Source organism: Varroa jacobsoni, unplaced genomic scaffold (assembly GCF_002532875.2).
Source record: "Varroa jacobsoni isolate VJ856 unplaced genomic scaffold, vjacob_1.0 contig00873, whole genome shotgun sequence".
In the NCBI taxonomy this organism is placed as follows: Eukaryota; Metazoa; Arthropoda; class Arachnida; order Mesostigmata; family Varroidae; genus Varroa; species Varroa jacobsoni.
Window position 1 is genome coordinate 42,145 of NW_019214544.1, and position 19,625 is coordinate 61,769.

The 19,625-nt window shown below is 41.6% G+C and overlaps 1 long non-coding RNA gene across 1 annotated transcript in view; it reads left to right on the plus strand.

Annotated features, from left to right (window-relative positions):
• LOC147751962 (uncharacterized) overlaps positions 1–18,425 on the plus strand; it is a 36,537-nt gene extending 18,112 nt beyond the window's left edge. Inside the window, exons 4-5 of the long non-coding RNA XR_015315428.1 lie at positions 16,928–17,082; positions 17,410–18,425. This is a non-coding gene — a long non-coding RNA (uncharacterized LOC147751962). The remainder of the gene's footprint in view (positions 1–16,927; positions 17,083–17,409) is intronic.
• Positions 18,426–19,625: the final 1,200 nt, after the last annotated feature.

Here is a 19,625-nt window from a genome sequence, read left to right on the forward strand (position 1 = left end):
AGTACCTCATAGCAAAAGCAAGAATGATTGCCCGGTCCGTAGGACTTCGGAACCCAAGAGCGGAACTGCGTCACTTTTCCGCTACCCATAGATACTCCACCTACGATGTTTATAGGGTCAGGCATGACGACTGAACCTGCGAGCTTACACATGGGATCCTGCTCGGTGGACGGGAATAGCGCCCCAACTTGGCAAAGGTACCGCCTGACTGTGCGTGTGATTTGCCTGTCATTTTCGCTGCTGTTGCTATCGCCATTGCTGATGTTAACATCGTTGTCGTTAACGGCACCGGCAGCAGTGGCGAAGGTCTAAGTTGGTATATACAGTAGCTGACGTGGGTATATGAATGTATATTGCTTGAATTGATATGGGCCTGCTTTATGTGGTTGTGGTAAGGCAGTCCGGGTTTAAATGGGTTCCCACTACTTATAAACCAAACGGTTGCAAAAGAAGAACGACAGTGCGCTCCCACTTACGGACCTTTTTCAATTTCCGGGTAGAGCAATTTGTATGATAAGCACGAAAATGTGCATCAATGCATGCTAATTAAATGTAGATGCATAAATACGTGTTTATAACGACGATGGATAAATAACGACCACGCAACTCTTGTTGTTTTGTAATATACTAGTCATTATTGCTCAATAGCACGCCATATTAAGTCCATTTGAGGAGTCTGACAGTTATAAACAATCCTAAAAGACATGTGGGCTTACATGTAGGTTTTTTGGTTAGAGAATATAAACGTGCTTGATGTTTAAACTGCAAAAGATTATTATCTCATTTTGTCTGAATTAGGTTGAAGGTTGAATATCTGCAGAAAACGTTAAATCAATCAATAGACGCCAGGCCCTGACATTTGTTTGACAAGCATCTACCCGTAATGGCGTACATTCACTCGCGAACCATTCATATATAGGGCAGCCAACACAGAGCCGGGCTTTGTAAAAGCATTTGGGACTTTTCAACCTTTGGATGCACCTTTATTAGACTGGTCAGCAAAAAACACATTAGGAACTGTGTTTAAGAACAGATAGTTATGAAATAGCGTTCTCTCATAGATGTACTTGACGGTACGATTCAGCATTATGTTTTTACGTCGAACGGCAGCCTCTGCGTAAACGTAGGCCAAAAAGGTCGATGTTGTGATCGTACGCAACGGTAGAATGCGGAAGCACATCGGAAATCCTAGCTCAAATCGAATTGAAAGGTGCCTTAGGTTGTTTACTTAACGATCTAAGCGAACGGATACTGGTTTCCCTGTTCTGCGGCTGCAGGTGCTGGCGATGTCTGTTGTCTGCAATAACACCTCGAGGACTATGCAGAGCCCAACAGAAAAACCGTATATTTGGGATGCAAAATTTTACATTGAAGCCCATAGATATGTCTTAATTTCGATTATGTATAGCTCAACGTTTAGACAGAATTCGTTAATCTTATCTAGTATTTTTAGTATTAACATTACGGCATTACTGAATAATGCTATTTACTGTTCCTCCTAAGCAGTTTGTTCAACAATATCTAGTTAGTGCTGGCCTCCTATTTATTTATCCTCATCCTAATTTGTGCACAAAAGAACTTAAAAAGATTACAAGATCAGCTTTGAACAGCGAAAATCTTGAAGTTCATTGAAGCGTGACACTGAATACAAACGCTGCGTGCGCCCTTTTGAACTTATTACATTAGCGAAGTAGATCTATGTAGCATAAAAATAACGACAATATCTTTCTTCCTCGTTAATCATAACCTTAGTTGCACGTAGTTATATCACGGCTCATTAAGTATATCTATGGAGAAGCTATACAGATATATATATGCGTAGACACTGATGTCGTCCCGCGAACGTCCAACTATTTTCCTCTAGTCTGATTTAGACCCACTTGGTTCCGTTAACCATCTTCGAAGTGCCCTTTGTTCGGCACCGTCACTCCCCTAGGAAAAAGTATCATCAATCATAATTTAGATGCTGCATTATTCCTACAGCTGTAAAACGAGTGCAACAGACTACGACGACGATCAGAGATAAAGGCTGGGAATGCAAGAGTCAGGACGGTGCGGAAAGACAGTGATACCGTTCGGTCACAGAACCACAGTTAAGCGTCCGACCTAGAGCGCCGCCACTGAGTCGCATACCGGTAGCGTTACTGCCCGTGTATACATGTATAGCACACACGCGCTGCGCTAGCTTTGTCCACTCGAAACATGGAAGCGTCACTGACGAGTCGACAGTTTGAGGTTTGAACCTTTTGACATCACCTGCTAAAAAGTGATTTTCCAGCGAGCGATAATCTAGCCCAGTTTCGAAGGCTGATTCAAGCCGACCCACCATTTCGGGTCCGCGCAAATATTTGCGACCGCTACAATAAATAGCACAATTCACCAGGCGGTCTTAGCCTAGAACTGAATTGAACCTTAGCAGTGATAAAATGATAGGACAAACGCGTTTCAGATAAACGATTGTCTGTCAGTTCGTATGTCAATTACATTACAGATTATGCCCAGTCGGATAGCTAAGCTGGGCCAACTTGTCCTGCGGCACACTCAAAATTTTTATTTTGCAAGGGGTGGGAATGCGCAGTGAAGAACGACAATTCAGCGACATCACTACACAGTAGGATTCATGCACTTGCTGGTTTTCGACGTGGCGTTGCCTCGACGCTAACCTGCGGCGGTATGTCCAAGTGTATATTCCGATAAGTGCGTTCAATGTATATATCAAGGTATTTTGTACCTATCACGAATGCCTGTCACTGGGTCTCTTAGCCCGAAAGAAGTGCCACTCGTTGTCCTTGTTTTGTCACGCTTGCGACTCGTTGTAGTAGGGATCGGTAGAGCGGAGAGATTTCTGCTGGATTTACATATGAGAGTGTTTAACGACGTGGGCTGAATAAAGAAGACGAAGAGGCGGAGACTGCGGCCAGCGGGTTTGAGAGCTTTACTAAGTGGATACATAAGGTGATAACCGCTGTCTGAGTAACGAGCTATAGCCATATGTAAACACACCACGAAACATATACTGCTACAAATACTAGACATAATCCAGAAATTCTGAAGGGGACAGAACGGTGCCTGCCACGGTTGCCAGCATTACAGCCAAATCGAAGAAATCCGTCTGAGTAGCAAAGATATAGAAAGTTCGAAGTAAGGGGAATGAACTGGCATGCAGACACTCGTAGGGCCCAACTACTTTTAACAGAGGTGTTTAGCGGGATAAATAGCCCGGAGAAGCAGGGATAAGGTGCCACCATCTATTAACAATACTAAAAACCCAGGAGGGCAGCGAAACAGTTCGAGAAGAAAGTAAATAGAAGCAAATGACTGTAGCAGTATAGATAGAAAACAGCATACGATATATACATGTACATATATGTATGTGTATGATTTAGTGTACATTTTGACGGCGCGTGTTGTTGTGGGCACGAGTATCTACGGATACAGTTGCATAGCTAGAAAGTCTGTGCGCTCTGCACGACTGTCTGTATGTATCGAACTACTGCGATAATGCTTGCACTGATGGTAGTGTGGGTGTCAAGCTCGGCTCTTTACCGCCCTAATACATACAAATTGTACACCTCTTTATGTTGACAAGAATTCGGTTCCAGTCGCGATTTGGGGATTGTACTGAACGACTCCACCTTTCTGAGTGGCAGATGGACGCCGACTGAAGAATACAGAGCGACCAAATAAGAACTGTCAGACTAATCATGCGTCTCCGTTGTGATGATAGTAGCGGTGATAGTATCCGCGTGGGAACCGAAGCCTGAGGTCGTCCACACTTCACGTGGCATAAGCGGACGAAATGGAGTCGCCTGGTATTGTTGCAGGATCAGCGGATCCTTCCCTGAAGGATAGAAGATGGATATCCGTCAGACGTGAAAGCCTATCTTTCCAATTTGTAAGCACACAGCAAGAACTCTCTGGATAGGGAAATAATTATGGTAAGCAACGCTAGCCTTGTGGCTCGCCTATTCTTACATTCAGATTGAGCTTATGCCAGGCAAGTCTTACATAAACGCGCGATGTGTTTGTTTGACAATAGGAAAACGCTTGGGAAGAAGCTTCGTCACTCTACTGCTGGTAGATCTACCCCTTTACTACCATTGGTTATTGTAAAATATTGTGTTTAACCATGCCCAATCAGACACAGCTAGAGCGATCGAAAACATTGTTAAGTCGTCGAAAAAAAACTGATAGTCAGTCGTAACAGGTTGGCGTTGGTGACGTTTGAAAGAAGAGAAAGTTGACGCCAGACGTAGATGTACTACCATAGCCAGAATGTTCTTCTTTAGTCTTATAATGGAAATATCTGGAAAATGAGTGAAATTTTTACAAAATTTATTCAATTTTTATTATGAAAAGCGCACAGATGCTGGCTAGGCCATAAACGGTTATACTATATATAGTCAAGATACGTTACCTGTATCTCTCGAAAATGGTTTCGTTTTGGAAATTTTGATGTGAAAACTGCTTCTCGTAGGGGTCGACCAGTTACAAAAAAATGCAATAATGTTATTGCAAAAGTTAAGCAAAATCAACCCACGAATTACAGAACCAAACATCTACCGCTAAACAGCTTTAAACTGTTTGAAGAAAACTGGCTACAAAAAGAAGCTCGAAGTTTTGGACGGCACATGAATTACGGCAAAAAAAGAAGTTACTCGATCCTAGTTCCATATGCACAATTTAACAGAAGTTCGAATCATCGAAGTCGAGTCATACTTGAAATATTTAATCACGAACAATGTGCGAAAAAAAAATCATGGTCACAACGAGGAAAAACTCCACCGTTTCTGGCAGAATCCATACTCATGCCAATGGAGGCGACGCTGTACGTTTGGTCGGATTGGACAGCAATCGCGCATTTTTAGTTGCTGTCACCGGGCAGGACGATTGACTCGGACCTCTACTCACAACAACTAACAAGACTGCAACAAACCACTGAAAAGGTAGACCGTGAACAGTGAACAGAAAAAGCGTAGTTTGCCACAGCCAGATGACGTACGTTTTTAGCTAACCGGCAGAAATCATGGGAAATTTTCATGCATGCCCCGTATAGCTCAGTTGTTGCAACATCAAACAGGTTCCAATCCGTTATCGGTGTTAATTTGGTTTAAATGAAGGAAGAAGCAGAGGTCACTTGTCACATCTATTCGTCCAGAAAGCAAAAGAGTTCTGCGGTGATGAGTTTATAGTGTTGTCAGGACAATGGCAGAAGGTCATTACTTGAAAGCTTGAGTTGGCTAAATTGGTTTAGAATTTAGAATAGAATAGAATAGAATGCTGTTTTTTCTAGATAGGTAAGGATATGCCCACTTTGAAGGAAACGCAAAAGTGATTGCTGAGGCATCCCTGCTGAGTCTAGCATCCGTCAACGGGCCCTAAAAGGAGGAACTCGGTATTCAATTTTGGTCAGTTGGCTAATCTGGGAAAGCCGCATGAAGCAGGATTTCTATCCTGTTTTTCAGACTCTAATTCGCTTACATTTAACTTGTTTCAGTTATTTTCAGAACATGGCAGCATATTTCCCAGAACGATTAAATCTAATATGTATTGCTGAGTGATATACCATAGCTTGAATGGGGTTACACTCCCACACACTGCGGTAGCCAAACACAGCAACAACAGTGTATCTATCCCAGGAGAGTATCTCAGTAAGGACTCTTCGACCACGTACGTTTCACTCCCATCGTAGACGGTGGTATCGACTGCTTTCAGCTATACCATCATAATATGCAATATATAATCAAATACATAGTAAACAATTCAGAGGCAGTGCACAGGCGTGTTTATTGTTAGAAAAAAAAAACGCCCAATTCTAGCTAGGTACCATAAATTGTACAAGCCTTATATACAGTTAGAAAAATAAGGGCTTCATGCAAGAACGAGTTCATTTGAGTTCGATAAGTGAATATATGGTGGGTTTGCGTTCGAACGAACATGCTCTCCTCTTTTTCTAATTCATACCAGCAGTGAATGATGCAAGTTATTTAAGACGGGTATTCTGAATGCGGTGCTACTACCTAAATTCAGAATGTCGAAATTTTCAAAATCGGGAGCAGATTTATGTGTGCCTTTGTGCCAGACTTCAGCTTCACGGACAGAAAACGTCGAGGCTGCTTCAACGGATTCGATGTGACGTTCAAAGATGTGCAACAGCACGTTGAAAAATTCTGTTCTCTAATAGTATAACTTTTTTTATTTAGCTAAATTGTTATACGGTAATTATGTGTCACTGGCGAGACTTGAAGCAGCGACCTCTGCTTGTTCCTTCCCGACAGCCGGACCCGGCCGCCCGAGCCATACTGACCGTCCGACCACACGTATGCTATTAAAACAACGTAACAGCCCGTTGGCCAATAAATGCATTGGATTTTACTGGTGCGATGAGGATATACGTCAGTAAGATAGCAAATATTAGATTATTAATTTACTAAGGCCTGCGTAAGGCGTACCATAGGGCATGAATAAACATGGTGAACACCCGACTTGGCCTCTTTCAGTTTATGGCAGCTCGTAACTCTTGTGTATTGCAGCTATTTTTGAGATCTTAGGAAGTCGTCTACACACGACTAGCACGAACACCTAAGGCAAATGGTCTTGCACATAGAACTCCTTTTTTTTTTTTGCCTTTTCGATTGGTAAAACGAAGCTACCGTGTCCTGCAGGTGGTCATTGGCCTTCCCTGCTACACTGATTTTTCGGTATTTTTCCTTAGTGAATCGGCTAAAAGCTTAACTGTTTGTTGCGCCCCCTAAAATGAATGTACTCGCTCATGGTTTCGAGCAAGCTCTACCCAGTCAGGTTAGGTATTGTGAACCAACAAGTTGTAAATCTTCCGAAAGAACTTGTCATACGCTGGACAACTACGCACATACTGACTGTAAGTAAAATATAAAGCTAAATGTCTTTTAATAAGAAACCTTAAAATATTATTATTATTATTACTGCTGTTTCTAACGGCCGCAAATTCGTATCTTAGCAATTCGGTCCTTGTCAGAAAATTTCCCCCAAGCAGTATGTACTCGTAAATCGTTACGAAAGATACTAATTCAATGATTATTTTTACAATATAGATATGATCTCGTCGCCCCTAGGCTGTCATTACCGCATTCTCTGAATAATGTTGTTTTTATTGCCGGAAATTTTGTTTTTTGCATTGGAAATGAAGAAGAGATGGAACGAACTCGCAAGAGTAGTGGACGAAGATTTGATCGAGTCACTTCTGTCGATTCAATAGATCTAAACTTTTTCGCGTTGTTGACATAATTTGCCCCACGGTTGGCGGGAGTGCAACATTCATTAGTATTCTAAGTGTTCTCCGGCCGTAAAGTCGTACGGATTAACCTGTAACCTCGATCAAGTCCTTATAGCTTCTTTAGGAAGTTATTATAACAGACTAGTAAAACACAACTATAGTTGCACGCACCTATTTGAAAAGTAAAGAAAAGATTTTCGAATCTAACAGATCTACCCACTAGTAGGTAATGGAGAAGGTCACGCGCATAGCACCTCACTACAACATGTTTTAACTAATCTAGCTGTTTCAACATGGTGAAACAACACCTAATTAACGTAAGTTCACTTTTACCTATAGCAATCTATTTGCATTACTATGTTTCACATGTACATGTCAAAGATAAGACTGAGATGAACAAATTCTATTTAAACTTTATGATAACAGTTATTACAAAACGTAATAATGAAACTCACAGTTTCCCACATACGTGGGACGAGTAGAAGAACTATGGTTTCTTCATTCGCCTGTAATTATCACTGTTATATCTTCAAGTCTGATGAGATCCACACGTTCGAAATGACGATACAGTCAGAGCTAGATGTTTGCGCAGACATTTCAAAATAATGAAGGTAATCTTCTATGTACATTAGTACATGTACAGCAGCAATCTATTTAGATCTATACTTTACCAACGTATGACTAAACTGACAGAGTTAAATACATTTACACGCCTTTTCTTGGAATAATTCCATCGCGTAAAGAACAGCCGTTTACAGGAAAAAAAGGACGTTTTTCTATCACGCTCTATATTCTACAGCGAAGGGAATGTTTTGAACGACAATTTTGACGCTAGTAGCCATGCATGCATGCATGCATTGACAGGGTCCTATCAGGTCTGTCACGACCGGTCGATAGGACGATAGAAATGCATTTAATTTTCAAGGAGCACCTTTTCTTGTGAGCACCATATTGGCCTACCAGTAAACTGTGTATCATTCTGTGTGTTGGCTGAAGTTACTTCAATTAAATTTACGTCATACGTCGTTGTGCCATATTACTCTGGATGTTGCCCGACTCTCGCTATAGCGTTTCTATTCCGCCTAACGCTTCGTTTATAAATACAATCCTATAAGGGAGACGCGACGTGTTATGGTGTGGTCGTAAGGACCAAGAGAACGTTTCGAATCGGGCGCATCATGTCAACCAGCTGAATTCCTAAGACAAATTGTGGAAGTTCGTTCTGTTGGACGTTCGCCCTACATTTTTATTAGCTCGACCAATCCAATACAAAACAAACAACGGACCCCCAATTGTAATAGCACTCGAGGCTAATAAGGGCACAAAACCATTCTATCGACAGCGACATCTTGTCGATCGCGGATAAGCTTCTTCGAGAAGCTTAGACAGCATACATTGGTGAGCCTAACGTTACGGCAAGCTCCAATAAATCTATCTATTCAGGCTTTCGATGGATTAGATGCGTAAAAGATTTACTTATAAAAATGTGCGAAAGGAATTGTTTCGAAATCGTTCGAGCGACATAAACTTGATGGTTATTTACGATTTCAAGTGTACCCAAAATCGAAGGAATACTGAAGTACTATGCATTGGCGGTAACATTTAGCTAACAGACATAGATCGTGTCCTATGAAAGCATCGATTTCGATAGCTGATAAGCCAGCGTCAGTCTGAGCAGAACAGCCTGCACCGCGTAACTCATTCGTTACAAAAGCAAAACGACCATCGTCTAGTATATATACGATACGCGCAAAGAGCGACCCAGTTGGCCCGGCAGCCTGGGACCGACCTCGTCATGCAACACACAAACTATAATATGATACCAAATAATGACAGTCGAGGAAGAGCGGACTGATGGTGATCGCGCACAACTAATCATTTCTATTCGGCTGTTGCTATCTTAGCGTAGGCGTTTCTTTCGTTGGCGTCGTCTTTCGGGGTTGATTGCGTAGTCGTTCGACGACGTGATCGTAGATATGGTCTGCATGGATGCAAATCTTTCTCCTCGACTCGGTCCGACCCCCGGCGGCGGCAACTGTAATCGTTCTACGGCTACTATTACAATTATTTTACAGCAATGGCTACCATTCGTAGAAGTAGCAGTGGTAGCACAAGTAGCATTTAAAATAGAGAGCACATATGGGCGTTTGTATGGCGTCCTTTCTTTTGTCGCATCATTATCACAATCATCGTCATGTTTCTCTCGTCTATGACGACAATGATGGTGCGATGTTGCCACGCGGTCTGGCGTCGATCGGCCGATGGCCCGTAGGCCGACTGGCTGTGTCGTCGGTTAGTTCACTAGTTTAACGTCCAGCCGATGGGCCTGGAGTGGTAGATCTAGCTGGTGGTTGTTAGACGTGTCGTGAGGCAATTAAGTTTTTGAGTGTCTATCACAAAGGAAGAGATGGCAGAGGGACGGGAAACCGAACAATGCAATACGTATGCATTTGCCATTGGTTGAGCGTCAAATATATAGGCAAGCATATAGCGGAAGGGTAAAGGAAAGGCAGCAACGGAATGAATCGCCAAGCCGAAATGACTTCTGTAGTAAACAACATATATACACACACACACAGGTACAATGAGCCATGACCTTTGGACTGCTTCATGTTTGAAGTAATCAGAAGGATGGCGCAACGAATCGGCTATTTCAGAATGAGTCTTGAGCAGTTGTCTGACCAATTGTACCAACCAAAATGCTGTTATGATACTGCCGGCCCAACGATGGCCAGTGACCTTACCGTGAGGCATGTATCTGGCATACGATCTGTGCGTGTACGTGTTCGCGTTAACGGGGTGGGTAAATGAATTAGCCTGAACGACAGCAGCCAGCTGTACTCGTTCCAACTTCAAAGATCTTCACTCATCTCGTCTTGCTTCCTCGCTAATTTCCTGATATAAAGGTCGTATTTTTCCTCGGGTTTAACAACAGTTAGCTACTGGTATATCTGTTTTGGGCTAAAATTTAGGACAATCTGACGTTTTTACAGAGTAGCTTGTGTAGCATTTGAATAACAATAATACAATGTTACACATCTGTGCGTTAGTATTATATATATATGGATATATAGTAGCGTAAAAACGTAAAGAAAAATATCGTTACTATGGCGGTTCATACCACAAAAGTAGCCCCACGTTCATTTAGCAAACCATATTACTTCAGTAGTGATGAATCCAGCACTATTTTGCTATAAATTACGTGATTGGCCCCTAGTTGTAGAAAAAGTTGATAGAGAAATACCTGCTGTTTGTTACAAATTGTTTTTCAGCAGAAGACTTCATTGTATCTAATTACCTAAACGTGTGGAGCATCATAATGATGATGACAATGAACGTGATAGTAGATAACTACAGAAAAGTCTGAGCGAAGCCCTACATTACTTAATTATAATATTTAACGTAAATGAAACTGCATCAGTAGTTATAGGACAATCACTGCAAATAGATGAGCAGAGAGGTGAACGGTATGAAATCGCAATCTATATAGAGAATGGTAAAAAAAGTATAAAATATATATATATTTGGTTCACTTCAACTGCTATTGCAACTGATGGACTAACGAGTCGAGCATACGTGAAATAATTAAGTGAAATTTCCATAATTTTCGCTGAAAGCGAGTCAGCTTCGAGACATGCAAGGGCGTCTTTCTGCTAAATATTCACTGCTACTTCTGGGTCGGCAGTAGGCGCTATTTTTTCTATGTCACCGATGTCTTCTCTATATAATGCATTTACTTTACGTTGGTTCTAGTCAGACTAGCAGACTGTTGAAAATTCGCACGTTAAAATACGTACCATATATCAGAATGGTTGCCATTATGAATCATGCATATCAACGAAAGCCAAAGAATGATCACTTATCTTTCAAACAGTTGCATTGATTTTCTTCTTTTTCTCGATTCGATTTCGTTATAATGACCCGCTGAAAAATGGGGGCGGGTATCAAAAAGCCAGCAATACTAATGATGTATGTAAGAAGATCATGAACTGATCAGACAGTTGCTGCATTACTATTGAAGTTTTGTTTGAAGTTTATGTGCGCTTGCTGCTGCTGCTGCTGCTGCTGCTGTTGTTGTTGCTATCGCTATCTATTTGCCGGTCTACGTTTCTGTCGGTCATTCTCTCCTGTCACGTCCTGCGAGCCCCGTCATCTGCACGAAGGGTTGCCTGTCGGAGTCTCCTGCTATTCATTGGCCAAGTCGGAAGGCGACGTACAAATTCTATGAGGTAATACTAGTTCGCCAGTTTGCTGGACTACCCGATGCCTATCTAACATCAACGGCGATCACCGTGAAGAGCTATATCGCTTATAGTCCACACAAGAGCTACGAAGTCGACGCCTGTGACGAACAGTGGTGACTAACATGTGTTGGATATTGATATCGATTTACGTTGCTACAGCCCCTGACGTCGCTGTCGTTCCTGTTCAGCAGAATTACTATTATTAGCGAATGTTGCTAACTACGGAGGTGAGTGGTCCACACAGCTGTTCGAGACCCAAGCGCACTATTCAGATGATGCCAGGAGATTAGCTAATACCCAGTTGGCATGCAGGCCGATGTCTCCCCTTTTTTTAACTGCAGCATGACGACAAGTCAGCTGCTATATGCACAGCACCTATATGCGCTGGCTAGAACGCTGCAACGTCGACTGACGACGGACTGAAACCGCTGGCTGACAGACAACGATCAGAACTGCACGGCAGACGACATTCGAAGACTTAGGCGCAGGACCAGAGTCGTCCGGATAAGCGCCTGACTAGGACCAATTCGTTGCGGCACCGATATTAGTGCTGGCCCAACTTCTGCTGCCCCTTGCGTCACATATTGCAACATACACACCCACACCCACACACACACACACACACACACCGGCTCATAAATAACGCAAAAGTGCACGGCGGCAGCAGCAGCAGGTAGTCCGCGTTGAGCGTTCCGTCGCCACTGCTGCTGTTTCTGCCCCCGGAAGGTAGGAAGCTATGCGTTGCGATTGGCGAATAAACTAACCCTTCAAACAAGCCAAAAAGAGTACGAACAAAAGCGCGAGTCACCAAGAGTGGAAGAGAGCAACGTACTATATATATCGGTTTACTAGGACACAGTTGGATCGTTCTCGGCTGCTACAGTCAGCGCAAACACGTCCATACCCCTATCTACTCTGTTGCCGACAGCAGCAGCGGTACCGAAGCGCAATCATCGTTGCGGCAATGCAACGCTCCATCAGTCATTCTAATCATTATTCGCCATAAAGCTAAAGTAATAAGTGAGACTCTTGCTTACCAACGAGAAGTTAGCTGTTGTGAAATACTTTCCACTCATAACAGCAACGCAGGCCAGCGTTCCCCATAATAATAACGAGCGCGGTTGAGCGCTCGTTATTATTATGGGGAAGATAGAAAAGGATCAATGAGAGCGCAGAAAGACGACCTAAAGAAAAGTCACACAGAGGCGGCCAAAAAGAGAGAAGGAAGTATTCATATTTCGCTAGGCCTTAAACTGTAGCGTAGAACTAACTGAGCAGTTGTCGATTCGATAAATTAATTACAAAAGCAACAAGTAGACCACATAAGTTGATGATGGTGACCGTGCAGCCATCGCTCGAGACACACATGTCTTTGAACAGATTTTTAGCGAGAGGAAGTTCAAACATCAGGGTGAGGAGTATAAGCGGCTTACAGAAAAACGGAAATTGCCATCGGTCCAGGTTTTGAAGTGGGCACGTCGATATCTGCAAAAAGTGACATGTAGTTGGCTCGATCTCGAGATCGGTTTCAGGAAGACCTGGAAAAGCTTTAAGGATAAGCTGTACAAACGTTTCCATCGGAGGTAATCGGCCCACCGAAACCGTTTTTTGTCCCTATAGGACAAACAGGAAGACGTTCCAATGGCTTGCGTACGTCTAACGAGCACTCCTGGTTGAGTTCAAATTTAGCGTATTCCTGGCAAACTTCTAAAGAAGCGCGAAATCGGCTACTTTTGCTAACTCTACGGTGGTTAGAGTCGATTCGTACGTGGAGTTGGCCTGCTTTCATACTGAAGAAGTCTGACGGACGCTTCCGGAAGCGTAACGAGCAAAGAAAAAAACGCCAGTTGCCGTTATTGTTGTGGCACAGAGCATATCAATGCGCAGGGATCGTGGGCAGGAGTGGGAGTCGACAACGCAAGACGAACCAGGCTGTGTTGCAGACAGCCCACGCCGTCTGTTCGCTATTAAAAAAAATGCCATTTTCAATGCAGAGATCATAATGCATCAACTAGCCAGTCCTCCATGGGTCGCTGTAAAACGAGCTTTGTAGGAAAAATGAAGGGTCTGTGAGTTCACGCTCAACGAAGACTTGCTATCTGAAATTAATCTGAGAATATTACGACCAATCGTACCAAAATTAGCTAAAGCGTTAATATTTCCACCTTGTGACCGAGGTAGCCAGACGTTAGTAAAACTGCGCACCCACTAATGACGTGCAATTTTCCCGGAAGAGGGCCTAGGTTGAAGTACGTGCGTTCGTACATGGCTTTGCCGTATATGTCCCTTTCTACCCCGTTTACCGAGGATCCGCGAATTCTCCGCTGAGAGGGGAGCATCAGTCTTGTTAAGTGACGTGAACAGCCGCTATCATTATGAACATTACCACGACAAAAAAGTGGATTTTGGTTGTCGGCAGGTCTGGGTGCCTGGGTTTGTCGCCAGACGCTCGTGCAGGACATTCGCGATCGTGTCGAAGGCCGCCAGTTGTTCTATTATCGGCTTGAGAATGCCGCCGGAGAAGCACACGAAGAGACGACGAGAAAGTTTAGAGAGGGTAACGTAAAGTAACTCAGCGCTAAAGCAGATCCGTTGCGGGATGAAGACATGCCGCCGGATAACCGTAGCCGAACTGTGACGAAGGAAATGTAATATTAATCTATGGGTAAATACACCTTGGCGGCTATATAAGGTCAGAGCGAGTGACTGTGACGCCAGCCGACGAAAAATCTAAGTTGGTTTGTTTCAATGACCCGTTTTTGTTCGGGGTCGAATCTGCCTTTGACCGACGTCTTACAAGTGTTCGGTGTTTCGGATCCGCCTAGCCCATATATACTAGATGTACGTGAACTGAAACAGGGCATCAAGTACATACATCGGACCACCTTGTTATAAGTAATTCATACAAAACGTTCGATGAAAGTGACGGCTAAGCTTCCTCCTCTTCAAGCTGGGTTCTCCGTCAAATTAGGATAGCCGTCGCTAGACGGCGATAAAAATTGCTTACATCGAACCGTTGGTAGTAAACGACCAATCAACGACAATGATCAGATCATCCATATGGGATATTCAGTTTATTTATCTGTAATAACAATACTAATATTAAGTATTTATCTGGAACGATAATATAAATGTGCAACAGGTCATTCTTATTCGTTTGAAATTGTCGCCGGTATCGGCTTGATTTTTTCAGGTCCCGTATCTAAGCTATTAAGCACTACCTCAGGCAGATCTAGCTAGATTAAGCTGAGTGTTTTCTAATAGACCTATAAAACGGCATAGCAGTCGTTTGTTAACGCTAAAATTTGGACCAACGATGGCCGCAGGCTCATATGGTAACGCACTCAGAAACGTGCGCTTTAGCCGTCAAACCACGCAGACCCTTTAAATGAACGATAACGACCGTAACTATGCAGCTGCCGTAAGGGATAGCAGACGAACCTACATTACTATCGTGATTACCTTTACTACAATGAAACTTATTACGAAGCTATTGCTTTCGAATAGAGAAAGTAGAATTAGTACGATCTATATTAAAATCATGTACGAAAAGCGTCATATCGTTGCCCTTTTCTTCTTCTTCTATTATGCTGGCGACTCATTCTGCTACCCAGCTATTGCAATGTCATGACGCATCCTTACCCCCTATACTTTACCCAGATAAGGTTCGTGGAAGATGATATTTTGATTCAGACGGTCCGATCGTTTCGTCTGTTACGATAGGTGTTGCTTATAAGTGTTACAAAGCAACAGCGTCACGAAAGATAGGCAATATCAACTAAAACAATTACGAACGAATAGCAACGCTATAATTAGACCTTCATTAGCTCGTTCTGACTTCAGAGTCATGAGGATCCAGGTATGAGTTTTGAATCCATTGCAGTACTAGGCGTCGCTGTCATGTAGCCACCAGTAAAAACGATCTTAATAACTTTGAAGACTACACAATTCGATATACTGATCACGGACATCGAGTTCTCCTGGGGTGTAAAGAAAGGATACCCAAACGCAGCTTAAAAAAAAACTTGCTTTTACACTGTTCTAATCGAATCTTTTACGTGACAATAATATTAATAGTTCCTTTGACGCGGCCCATGGAATGATCACTACTACGTTATTATAGATGTTTTTATATCATATTACGGGCTATAGGTTTCTAACAAATGACCAATGGGCATGAAATCGCCCATCCATCTCCGAAACGCTTGTTTATTAAATACGTACGATCTAACGCCATTTACTATCTGCAATAATATCGACCGCCTAATGTAAATTTTACAATATTAGATAAATTTGAATGAATTTAAAAAAAAAAAAAAAAAAAATCTACCTCGTGAATTTTCTATGTTATTTTAGTAAATTGATGACTCAATAACCAAATAGTAAGAATTGGTTGAATATTAAGAAAAGGTTACACTCCAAATAGTGTTAAATTAAATCGGTATACGAGACCAAGAAGCTTTTATTCTCTATAGGAATATTGATTTATTTCACCGTTGTGCCTATCTATAATCTAACAGAAAGGGAAGAGTTATAGCGTTTGAAATAGCTTTCAAGCTTCCGTATTTTTAAAATTTACTGCGATCCTTACGGGGAATTTCGAAAATCGAGAAGACGAAACTCAGTATCCCTGAAAAAATATAAATCCTAATTCTTCCATAAGAAACGAGGTCTCAGTTTAGAAAGAATACAGAGCTAAAATCAACGACGAAATGGACTAACAATATAAAGGGCACGTATTTTATTAGTAAGTCTATTTTCTCCCAAGAGAAAATCTGTTACTTCACAATAAAATCTCACCTTTACATTTAAGGCAATATTTTTTTTCCAGTTGTTTACGCAATGAAACGTTAAAATGACCATTGCATAATGTATCGTTTTTAATAGGTTTAACGTGTGTCAATTTAGGATAGTTCCCATAACGACTGTTGATTGCGATCATTATACGGTTTTACAGAGTCGTTCTTCAAGATGCTTTGAGCTTTCGAACTTTGACAAAATGCACTTATAATTCACTCACACGTCGGGGTAACTAAGACAAAGATTTTTTTTTTTTCTTAATTACTTTTCTATTACCATGGCAGATGTTTTCCTTTTTTTTTTTTGTTTAATCATCTTATTCATCTGGATACAGATAAGTAGAATTTATCGTATCTTATCTATTTTTATGCGCTGAAACGATCTCAGTCTAATACAGTATATTACAAATTCATATAGATTTTATTATGACCTATCCTACGTGTTCGGTCTTCGCCGTTTATATCTTTTGCTTTTTCTTGTCTATGAGCAGGAATCATTAAGAGTTGGATGGACAGAGCCCTTGATTAAAAATATGTTAATGTCACACACTACTATTAGCGTTATTGTTGTTGTTGTTGTCACTGCCGCCATGAGCAATAATTTCATGCTAATGTTAACGATCGTTAAGTCGTTCGCCAAAAGGAGGCTTGTCCGGTAGCAGGTGCGATTGCCGTTGACGCTGTCGCTAATCAGAGAAAATCGGATAATGGAAAGGTTTACACCCGAGAGGATCGAGACGAAATTTTTGTTGCCTTCAAGCATTGGCTAGCACCGACAGTAATGGTAACCCTGTAACTGTTTGTTAATATTATTCCACTTCTGTAGATATTAGTATTCTATAATGAATGTGGATATTAAAGTGTTAATGTCTTGATTTTGTATACGTATGTATTCATCTTCACCTAAAGCTAGTCCTGTTTATATTAACCCTCGTTTGTCGCGGAACGAAGAATGGAGGGAGAGCGTCAATCTAATCGGAAGAAAAGTACCTAATGTAAGGCATAGTCTGTTATGGTTGACGCTTTTTTCAGATCGTGCACCGTACGGTCGCAGGTTCGATTCGTAACTTGTATGTTATCTGCTTTATATTTTGTTATTGATTCCCAGCAGCATTTCGGCCGATCAGAGGCAAGTGGCTCAGTTAGAAGCATCCTGCAGTGAGACTGCGTCAAGCATCCAATAGGATATGAGTGAAGCAGGCGATCATATGAAGAGTCACTTCATTTAGGACGGCAACGACGAACGTGGGTGTTCTTCCTTTAGGCAGCAGCATGACTTTTGCGGATTCTTTGAGCTCATCTGTGATATATGCTATGCGCATCTACCATACTATACACATAGTGCAATACTGTCTAAGAGAAATTTAAGCTTAAGAGTCGCATGGAATACAATTGTCTTTCGTAATATTATTTAGAATGATGTGTGAGTTGTTCGTATATATCTTATTATATTAGACCAATCTAATTGGTAAGGTTATTTACCTAAGGTTTATTTAGAGTTTTACATATCTACTATTCTTCACGTGATCAACTAGGAGAGGAGACATAATTAATACCTACGTGTATTGGGTGGGTATCATTTGTACGAAAAGCACATATATGTATCTTATACTAGAACTTCCCTTTTTTATAACACACGATCTTGTAAACCTTTAAGTAGTGCGTTATTTAGAAAATCCACAATGATTTTGGCCTGCCTTAACCAGGGCATATCAGATTTTTACATACGCCTTACAGAAGGAAGTGTCAATGGATGCCAAAGAATTTGACACTGAATAAAATCGGCTTATATTGTAGCAACCCTTGGATGATCGCAGGTTGTAAGTTGCAAATTGTAGGTAAAAACGAATTTATCATTAATATGAACTTGTAATAATAGGTCATTCTTTTTTTTTTGCTAAATAACGTTTTATTAATATTTTTTCACTTAATCCTAGTTTGTTTTGATAAACCGTTGGTGTTTTACATCCGGAACTTCCTTTCAGGATGATGACGATGGAGATGGTTGACTTTCAGCTCAAATTAAACAAGCGTCTATCCGAAGATTCGTATTTTAAATTAATTTCCTCCGTTTATGAGTCATGTACGCAGATATGCTGCCACTGCACCGTCCTATCAAAATAGTTCAACCCGTATCAATCATATTTATGCTATAATGAAATCTGAGGACAGCGCAACGGCCTTTATAGTAGAGGCATCTTATATCGCAAATTTTAGAAAGCTAACATAGTTATAGGGCATTGAATATATAAGCCCCTATAAGTTTTTCTTTCCACAATTGAGGACGAAGCCTCAGATAATTTTGCTCGTGGGTCGTAGGAAATGACAGTTCCAATGGTGTATCACTCGGAAATTTACGGCACGACGTCTTCAAACCTTCGTGCGGCCCCTTGCTATAGCCCACTAAGAATTATCATGAACCGAGAAAGCGCAGGAAATCGACAGAAGAACGTATCTATATAAAATAGTTATACTGTTTTATATTATCGGTATTTTGCCAACAAAAGCTATGCTCACACAGCATACTACAATGATAGTTTTTCTTCATGTCCCGAAGTTGATTTTTTTTTAATATTTAAATAAAGGCCCTACTCTACGTCGACATGTTCAGAAAGGTCACCAGTCATGACACGTTGCTGGTCTGACTAAACCGTTTTATCAATAAAGTTCAACAACTCTTTTTTCAACTTTTTCGTTGCCAATCGTCAGCATCGTACCGGCGATCCTGAACAGTAATAATAAACGGGGTGCGATTCAATCTGACGTGACGTTGGAACTGGAACTAATCCTGTGGTTTCAGCATTGACGTCACGCTGCATCACACAATAAAATATATCCTATAAATGCTGTATTATATTCGACTAGGGATTCGTGAATCCAGTGATAAATTTGTTTGGCGGATTGTAGAATTCTTTCGGCAGAGAAGATTAGAAGCGTGAGTAAGAACCTATGTGGCCAATCCCCTTACGGATGCTAGACCCAACTTTTGGATAGGACGATTATTCAGGTGAGAAGATGTAGCGACGCGCAGCGAAAAGCATGTTGTTTATAGCTGGTCCTTCTTTCGTGCCGATTAACATCGTTGACATGCACAGAGATTGTGGTTTACCGCAGTTCTCCTGATGTGGACTGATGGACTATCACATTAGACGAGGCTGATTGGCTTGCAGCTTGTGAAAATACATATTGTTCCTAATAGGCACGTTTATGTCACTGCTTGTTCTACAGATGTTATAAATAAAACAGAATACGTCTAATCACAAATTATGATCATATGTACCATACCGACTGAGCAGAGCTCGAAATAGCAGTCTACCAAGGAAGAAA